This window comes from Crocuta crocuta, unplaced genomic scaffold (genome assembly GCF_008692635.1).
Source record: "Crocuta crocuta isolate KB4526 unplaced genomic scaffold, BGI_CrCroc_1.0 scaffold586, whole genome shotgun sequence".
Lineage (NCBI taxonomy): Eukaryota > Metazoa > Chordata > Mammalia > Carnivora > Hyaenidae > Crocuta > Crocuta crocuta.
In genome coordinates this window covers 1,158,725-1,166,301 of record NW_027532407.1, presented here as the reverse complement: position 1 = coordinate 1,166,301, position 7,577 = coordinate 1,158,725, and the positions used below count along the sequence as shown (strand labels likewise).

General features: G+C 37.1%; 1 long non-coding RNA gene across 1 annotated transcript in view; it reads left to right on the top strand.

The window, feature by feature from the left end:
- The first annotated feature begins 2,379 nt into the window (after positions 1-2,379).
- Positions 2,380-7,577, top strand: part of LOC144243653 (uncharacterized) — a 94,592-nt gene continuing 89,394 nt past the window's right edge. The window contains exon 1 of the long non-coding RNA XR_013338726.1: positions 2,380-2,526. This is a non-coding gene — a long non-coding RNA (uncharacterized LOC144243653). The remainder of the gene's footprint in view (positions 2,527-7,577) is intronic.

Here is a 7,577-nt window from a genome sequence, read left to right as displayed (position 1 = left end):
CATTTATGGCTTCTAGAGATTGTACCCGATTTCCCTTAAGAACGAAGTATTCAAGTTAATTGCCTGGTTTCAAGCGTGCAAACACTGAGATGTGCTAGCAGGGCCAGAGTTCAGGGGTGTGTGAACTTTTACTGCAGTGTGGTAGGAACAGAATAAATGCTGACAAAGAAGCAGAGATTTTTAAATTTTAACTGCAGGTCAAAAGAGCGCTTGTAACACAAGATGGCTGAAATTGAGCAAACACACAGTCCCAGGTGGGTTCAGACAGTGGGAGAAAAATGAATAAGCCAATATGAGTTCATTGATAACATGAGTTCAAGATAACAAATGTACCGCTCTGTGTGAGTGTGTGTGTGAGAGGGAGGGGTACATAGGAACTCTGTTTTCTGTTCAGTTTTACGTGGACCCAAAACTACTCTTAAATAAAGTCTGCTGTAAAAAAAGAAAATGAAACAACTTGAAAAATTATTTTAAATGAATGAGTGCCGGTCCCAACACTGTCCCCTGAGGCATGAGGGGAGGGGAGTATGGCTGTCGCTTGGTATATTAGAGCACAGATGCCCTGCCCAGCTGAGGTGAGTGCCACCATCTTCTTTTTTGTTTTTCTACGTCACTTGCTACTGAAATCCTTATGAACATCCATGCCCACAAAAAGCAAGATATGGAATATAGAGAAGAAGGAAAATGAAAAGAAGAGAAGGAATTGAAGGATGCTTTAACAGCCTGAATATTAAAAAATAAAAAGCTGGCTGCATGTGCAGGTTGCAAAAACATAACGATTTAAATGCCTGAGAAGAGGGGTTTTACAGAACAGCCAATATATGGTTGGGAAGAGGCTCAATTATCTAATATTCCTTTATATCTTCTCTAAAATACCTGTCTCCTGTGCTTATGATGAGGATTAAATGATATAATGCATATAAAATTCTTAGCCCCAAAGTCTGCACTCATTCATTAAAAACAGTTATTGAGTTGCTGAAAATGAGCTAGATACCAANTGAAAACACAATATTCAGAAGGAAGATAAGTAAAGTCAAAGTGTTTAAATGCCCTTTCACTGTATAGGAATTGATTAAAAATATACTGTTATACATTATACTTTAATAAAGTCAAGATTCCTATTGAATCTCTAAAGTAGCCTCTAAAAGAATGCCAAAAGATTTTGTAACTGCCAACATGTGAACAAAATGGAGTAGTAAAGTCTATTTGATTAACCCAAAAGAAGGTAAGGGGGAAAAAAGGAATATAGAATAAGTGGGATACATTAGAATAAAACAATAAGATGGTAAATTTAAACCCAAGTATTTCAACAATTATATTTCTTTAAATATAATAGACAATTGTAAACAATTTTTAAAATACATATTGCCAGACTGCATTAAAAATAAGAAGACCCAATAATATAATACTTATAAGAGAAGCACCTTAAATTTTAAAAAATGCAGAAATAATAAAAGTAAAGAATAAGGAAAGACACACTTTACAAATTCTAAGCAAAAGGAAGCTGGCATTGGCACATTAGTATCAAACAAAATAAATTGTAAGGCAGAAAGAGACCATTTAAAACTAACAGAAGGATCAATCCTCTAGAATGATAGAAAAGTCTTAAATTTATAGTGTTTAATAATGTAGGTTCAGAATATACAAATAAAAACTAATAGAATTAAAGGAGAAATAAGCAAACCCACAACCAGTAGAAGCTTTTAAGCATATTTCTCACTGAAACTGATAGAACAAAAAATATAACAGTGAGAAAAATCCCCACTATATTGAACTTGCATTAGGGTAAGGGACACGAATAGTAATCAAATAAGCACATAAATGAATGTAAAATTGCACATTAGCTGAGTGCTCTGCAGGAAAGGAAGACATTCTATATCAATGAACATGATTTGAACTGAAGGAATCAGAAAGGCTTTTCTAAAAAAGTGATGCTAGATTTCAGATCTAAAAGACATATAAGTGTTAATTAGGTGAGTGGAAGTGGAAGTTTGAAGCAAAGAGCTGACACAGTGGGCATCATGGTATCTGCAGATATCCCCACGTAGGAGGGAGCATATGAGTTTGAGTAGCTGGAAGGAGGCCTGAGTGACTGAAGCACAGTGTATGAAGAAAAGTAGCCTCAAATCAAGCTGGTGAGGTGGACAGAGCCAGAACATTGCAGGCCATATTATGGATCTTGGCCTTCATCCAGAGAGTAATGCGAAAACAATCAAGAGTGCTAAAGCAGGTTTATACTGTCATTGGATTTAGGTTTGGAAAAGACTATTCTACCTGTGGCATGAAAATTGGTTGTAGGTCAAAGTCAACAGAGGAGGCTAAACAAGTCAGCATTCCTCAGATGAGCAATGATGGTGGAGACAGTGTAGGTAGAGAGGAGTCAGATTCAAGAGACAGTTAGGAGATAAAAAGCAGCAAGACTTCATGAAGGATTCTACATGGTGCCTGAGAGCAAGGGAGACATCAAGAATGTCTTCTTGGGTTCTTGCTTGTACAAATGGGCTCGAGAACAATGCCATTCTCAAGGTAAGAATCAGGAAGATAAGAATCCAGATTTTGGAGCAAAGACCATAAATTCAGTGTTGAATGTGTTGAAGTTGAGGGTTTTTTCTGTTAGAGATTGTTTTGTAGGACATCTCCTTAAGGCTCTTAATTGATTTTTTTTCTTTGTGGTGTTTGGTTTGTTTTATTTGCTTGTCTTACCCTCTGCAGTCTAACATTTCAAAAATGGAATCGCAAGTCCTAACTGTGGAAATTTATCATGTCACTGCATCAAAATATTGATGTTTGCCTAATTTGAACCTTCCCGGGGAGTAATGCAAACAAGAGAGAAGATGGAAAATTTCTTGCAGTCCCCAGGAGTGCTTGCAGAATGCTGGACACTGACCCCAGTTAGAGTTCAAATGTGTCAGAGAACTTTCCTGGCTCTGGTTGTCAAAGGCCATTTAATGTGGTAGGATCACTTTTCTTTAAGATGCTGCACAAGAATGAGCAAGCCAGGTTTAGGAGAATTGGCTCTCAACACACAAGGCAATTTCAGAGAAACATTAATGAGCTCCCCCTTCATTGAAAATTAAATCTGTCAAAGATATGAATCAGGTGTCATGTGAAAGAGAGCCCAATCAACTCTTTCAAAGCAATTTCCTGTTAGAACTCTAGGATAGAAGATGCCATTTCCCTCAATCTCCAAGTGGTTGAGATCCTGTTGGCAAGTTGTTTTGAAATTCTTTCCACAAGAAAAAACACAGTGAAGAAGACAGCCTGTACAGTTAATTCACATCCAGAAAAATGAAATACATATTCATGGCTATTTCTCTCTCTCTCCCCCTCTCCCTCTCTTTCAGCATTGACCAGTAACATTATGAGGGTATATCAAACCCTTTTTTCAACACATTTTTCCCTTTCCTTCTTCCTCATATGTACTTTAATTCTTTTGAGGCTTAACTTAAAAGAAGAATTGAATTTCTACCTATTAAGAAGTTTGGTTATGGTATCTGATTGGAATAAGGTCCATAGATTATATGAGGTTTAAGTCATGTATTCTTTCTTAAGACAGCTTGAGTTTTAAGGTTTTGTCCTAAATCATTATTATCGAAGCTGCCTACAGTTTCAGCAACTGCCAAACTGGAGGCAAGATCTGCTTCCTTGCTTGGAATAGAATGTTGAGTCTTGTAACTTTATGAAGAAGGTAAGAGACAGATGACTTACAGCTATTTCACAAGCTATGAACCTAAGTCAATTGTCAAAAAAGGAAAGGAGGTAGATGTTCAAGCATTTGTCTATTTTATGTGGTTTTATGTATTTCTGATTTGTTTGAGGATCATCACCTTAAAAATGTGTACAATAAAAGGCTATGTCCATGTAGCCTGGAACCAGGTCAAGGAGTCGTGACTTTTACCAATGCTGTTCAACCAAAAAGCACCATAGAATTTTGAAGCATTGAGACATTTAAACCATCAGGTAGTCCAGGGCCTTCTGGAGTGTCTGTGATTTGGGTCCTGGTTTTAATGTTCCCTACCTCCTATTACCCATAAAGGGAACAAATTCCCAAAGGGGAGGTGTCCCAGTAAAAGTCACATGACTTGTATCTCAGAATTCATCTTCTTATGAATTTTCTTCAGAGAAAATAAGCAAGAACTTGAGCCAGTCTTTATTCTAACAGACTGATTAGGCATATTACAAATGGAAAGTCTCAAATAATAGCACTGGGAAGAACTATCCTATACAAAGTTCTTTTCTGGGGGTTCCGGGCTTTGGATGTGCTTAGGCCATTTTATTTCTGTAATTTGGAGGAAACCATCAGGTTCCTGGATGATTGCTGAGTGGAAGTGGGGGAAATGAGAGGAGGGAAGCATCTCAGAGCCTATCTGAACTTACTCATTGCTTTGGACCCCTCCTATACACTGATAACTGAGTATGGAGTTCGTGAGGTGATAAACAAGGGTGTTGGACTTGGGTGTTTTGCTTTCTTGTTTGCAAGCTTTGTGTTTGTTTCTTTCCTTTCAAGAGAACGTTTGCTTACTTCCTTTGTGGCTCCTAACCCCATATTGGAAAATATGGGCCAATTCTACCTTTTAATAATTGACCATGTTGTTGCTTATTCTTGAATTTGATGGGTGAAACAAATGATCCAGAGGTTGTGAGTAATGGAATCCCATCTTCACTCCAACCACAACTCATGAACCAATGACTTCTACTTGTACCTGACAGATTAACAAATATGTCAGAGGCCTTAACTTAAATCTGGAGCTAAGCTGGTGATCTCAGTTGAAATACTCTGATTCATTCTGAATGGTCATTTGATAGAATAGTCTTAGTTTTCATATCTGTAAAATGAATTCAATGTTGGTGGCTCTGGTATTAAAGTAAAATAACTTTGAGAAAATTGCTGGAGGCTGTGACATCTGACCCAGTGTATTATTATTTTATAATGGAGAGTTTTACCTACTGAAGAGAAGAGCTATCAGCTTCTCTTGGCATTGCTGGTAATTTATTATTCATGGTTTCTAAAAATTCCAACATTGCAGGAAGCTTCAGCATCATTACTGCGTTTCGTTTTGCTTTTGTGTTAATGGACAGCTATTTTTCACTGTCACTTTCATGGGTAGCAAAAGAGCACAGATGAAAAATTTTAACAAAGCCAGGATGGTACAAGACATATTCCAAGCTTTATTTCTTGTTATTAATTGAATGATCAAATTCAGCTTTATCAGAAGGGAGAATTTTCTGGACGTGGACAGGTTAACCCACATACTTCCTTCTCCTTGGTGCCCTTGACACATCACACTCACTCAGAAGCAAGGGTCAGGAAATACTGAATTTAGTTAGCACTTTCATGTTTAGGGAATTAAGAACATCTTCACTTTTTTTGCTTTTCATAATTAAGAAGGAAAAGAAAGTCATGGCTTAATTTCAGGCAGTGGAGAAGCTTGCATTCAATTCAACTTCTCTATGGATTAGAGTAAGGAAGTCCTGAGGCACCTGGGGGACTCAGTCGGTTAAGTGTCATGATCTCGTGGTTCATGGGTTCGAGCCCTACGTTAGACTCTGTGCTGACAGCTAGCTCAGAGCCTGGAGCCTGCTTCGGATTCTGTGTGTCTCCCTCTCTCTCTGACCCTCCACTTCTCACGCTGTCTCTCTCTCAGAAATAAAATAAAACATTGAAAAAAAAATTAGAGCAAGGAAGTCCTTTTGAAGTGACCAAAGAGATTTTCCTTCTAGAAGGAGGAGAGGATTTTCTGCTTGGAAGACAGCTCTTGAAGGTAAGGATTCCCTACTTCCACAATCTGGAATAATCTAAGTCAAGCCCAGGTACCACAATGTAGAAGCAAAAGGATGCTAACCCCCGACGTTATGAATGGAAACAGTTATTTTCTGTCTAAATCACAAATCTCCATTGTACATCACCAGCTTTGTAATTTGTCTTTCTTGAAATGTTTGTGCTCTTGGGGTTGGCTGTATCTGAAGGTGCTAACAATCATCAAGAACAAAGACATCAGGGTTCTTGTTCTGTCTCTTCTTTTCCATGCCTGCCCTTCAGTTAGCTGGTGCTGTGTGAACAAAGTTACAAATTTGAATGTCACGGCATATTTTCAAAGGGATGAAGAATACCAAGACAATAGCTCTCTGTAAATGTAGTACAATTGGCATATGTAAAAAGTAGAGGAAGGAGATAGTCAGCATGTATACACTCATTATTAATAGCTTACAGCTTAGCAATTTCATATTTTGTTTTGATATCTTCTGACCTCATAAAGTTTTCCTTTATGCAGTCCAAGCATGTACAGCAAATACTTCTTCATCCAATTACAGATGGCAGTGTGTTTTTCCCAATAAGCAGGGTCCTTGGGTGTGTGGTAACAGCAGAAATAAGAATATCAGGGGTCTTGTTCCTCTCTCCTTTTATTTTCCACTACTGCCCTTTGTTGTTCAGCTTTAGGTTATTTTGCCAAGAAACAGCTCTAGATAAATCATATTATCACCCATTAATCAATGCTAATACAAAAAAAGCATGAGGTGTGGATAGGAAAGTTCTCTTGACTTCACTTACAAAACAAGTTAGTGTTTATACTTGGAATCTGTTCTAAAAAAAGTAAAGGACAAAAGAGAATGTGCTGGCCATTAAGGATCATGATAGCCTGGCTGTAAAAACTCACAATTTGTTTGGAGCCAGTAAATGGATATTGTGATATTTGTAATCTGTGTTATGGTCCAGTGAAGTATTTCCTAAAATACTTCTTATTTCTGCTGTTACCACACGCCCAAGGACCCTGCTTATTGGGAAAAACACACTGCCATCTGTNCTCTCTCTCTCTCTCTGCCCCTCCCCTGCTTGTGCTCTGTTTCTCTCTCTCTCTCAAAAATAAATAAACATTCAAAAATTTTTAATTAAAAAAGAAAAAACTATATTTGATGTTTTGAGAAATAAAAGAAAGCTTGAGGATATGAAAAAGTAAGAAATTTTAAAAAGAACAAATATATTTGCAAAAGAATTACTAGAAAACTTAAAGAATTCTAGAAGTCATAAATATATAAATTGAAATTAATAAGGCAATATAACCAGGAGTTGAGACACTGATAAAGAAGTAGTCAATTAGAAGATATAGCTAAAGAAGCTATACAGATAACAGTCCAGAGAGACCAAGGGATAGAAAATATGAAAAGATGCCAAAGACATAGAAGATAGAGTAGGNATTTGTTTGGAGCCAGTAAATGGATATTGTGATATTTGTAATCTGTGTTATGGTCCAGTGAAGTATTTCCTAAAAAGCGCTTCAGGGAAGAGAAATCCCTGGAGATACTTCAGAGAAGGAATTCTGGGTTTCAGTAAGTTTGGGGAGTCTGTCACACAAGATTTCCCTTTTTGAGACTCTCCAATGCATAATAGNAACTTTGTATAACCTTAGCATTTCAGAAACTCATTTGATAATAGGTCACATTTTAAAGCTCAATTTTTTTTTTTTGGAACAATACTGATATCTGAAAGTAACAAGTGAAGTAAATGATCGATAAGCTATAGCTTGGGAGCAGATCAATACTTTTAATCAAAAGAAAAATTTTCAAATCTAAGGTCTGCT